At 67.5% G+C, this 1,489-nt stretch overlaps 1 non-coding gene across 1 annotated transcript; it reads right to left on the bottom strand.

The window, feature by feature from the left end:
* Positions 1-599: 599 nt before the first annotated feature.
* Positions 600-718, bottom strand: LOC127041880 (5S ribosomal RNA). The gene has a single exon (XR_007771741.1). It is a non-coding gene; the product is annotated as a 5S ribosomal RNA (ribosomal RNA).
* Positions 719-1,489: the final 771 nt, after the last annotated feature.

The raw sequence follows: 1,489 nt of genomic DNA on the forward strand, positions 1-1,489 counted from the left end.
GTCCGCTCGGAGCCCGGGGACTCCCCCTGAGAGTTTGGGAGCGGTGGGTCCTCCGTGGAGGGAGCCGGGGGAAGCCACACACCCGCCGTCCTCAGGCCAGGCCAGGCCTCCGCTGGGCCGGTGCGAGGGGACTCGGGGCGGTCCTGGGGGCCGAGGCCCCGGCTCAGAGGCCCCGAAGGAGTACGGGCGAGTCCGCCCGGGACCCCGGGTCCCCCCCTGAGATTTTGGGAGCGGTGAGTCCTCCGTGGTGGGAGCCCGGGGGAGCCACCCACCCGTCGAACTCAAGCCGGGCCAGGCCTCGCCTGCTCTGCCGCGGGGGCGCTCGGGGCGGTCCTGCGAGCCGGGGGCCGGGCTCAGAGGCTCCGTAGGGGTCCGGGCCGGTCCCTCCGGGGCCCCGGGTCTCCCCCTGAAAGTTTGAGAATCCCGGGTCCTCGGTCGAGTCGGCCCCTGGGACCCCGGTCCCCGCCGTCCGTCCCTCCGGTCCCTCGGGCGGGGGGGAACTCGGGGGCGAGGAGGCTGCTTTTCGTCCCCCGCCCCGGTTCCTTCCTCCCTCCCTCCCTGCCCGGAAAAGGAGGGAGCCGGCCGGGACCGGGAAAAGCTGCCTACGGCACCTGGGATTCCCAGGCGGTCACCCATCCAAGTACTAGCCAGGCCCGGGACGGTTTACCTTCCGAGATCGGACGGGATCGGGGGCTTTCGGTCCGGTATGGCCGTAGGCACCCGGCTCCGCGCCTCCTCGTCCGCTTCACGGCCCCCGCCTCCACCGCCGCCGACGCATATGGCCTGCCCGACCGCAACGGTCTCGGGCCAATTTGGGGAGAGAGAGAAGAAACGATGAAGAAGTAGGGAGGGAAAAAAAAAATTTCTGCTCCGGGGACCCGGGTGACCTTCCAGCACCGCCTGGAGTCTGAGGGCAAAATTTGGAAAAAAAAAAAAAAAAAAAAAAAAAATTAAAATCTTCCAGGTGCCCGATCCAAACGACCGGGTTCAAGTCGCTCTCCGCGGCCGAGGAGGGTGAGCCCCGGGCGGCTTGCCGGGCGGCGGGGACCCGGTCTCGGAGGTCCCGATCCTTTTTTTTTTTTTTTTTTTAAATTTACTCCGCCGGGGAACGGGGTTACCTTCCAGCAGCGCCTGGAGCCTCGGGGCAAAATTTGCTAAAATTTCCCATGTGCTCGATCCAAACGCCCGGGGGCAAGTCGTTGTCCGCGGTCGTGGAGGGTGAGCCCTGGGCGTCTTCAAAGTCGTTCCCCAGGCAGCGGTCTCGGCGAAATATTTTTCCAAGTCCCTTCCAGGCCACCAGGTCTACCCGGTTCTCCCTCCGGCGGTCGGGGCTCCGGGGGTACCTGGTGGTCGGTTCGCCCGCCGGCCACCAGGTCCACCCGGTTCACCCTCCGGCGGACGGAGCTCCGGGTTGACCCGGTGGCCGGTCGGAGAACCGGGTTGACCCGGTGGCCGGTCGGAGCTCCGGGTTGATCCGGTGGCCGGTCGG

This window comes from Gopherus flavomarginatus (assembly GCF_025201925.1).
Source record: "Gopherus flavomarginatus isolate rGopFla2 chromosome 13 unlocalized genomic scaffold, rGopFla2.mat.asm SUPER_13_unloc_7, whole genome shotgun sequence".
Lineage (NCBI taxonomy): Eukaryota > Metazoa > Chordata > Testudines > Testudinidae > Gopherus > Gopherus flavomarginatus.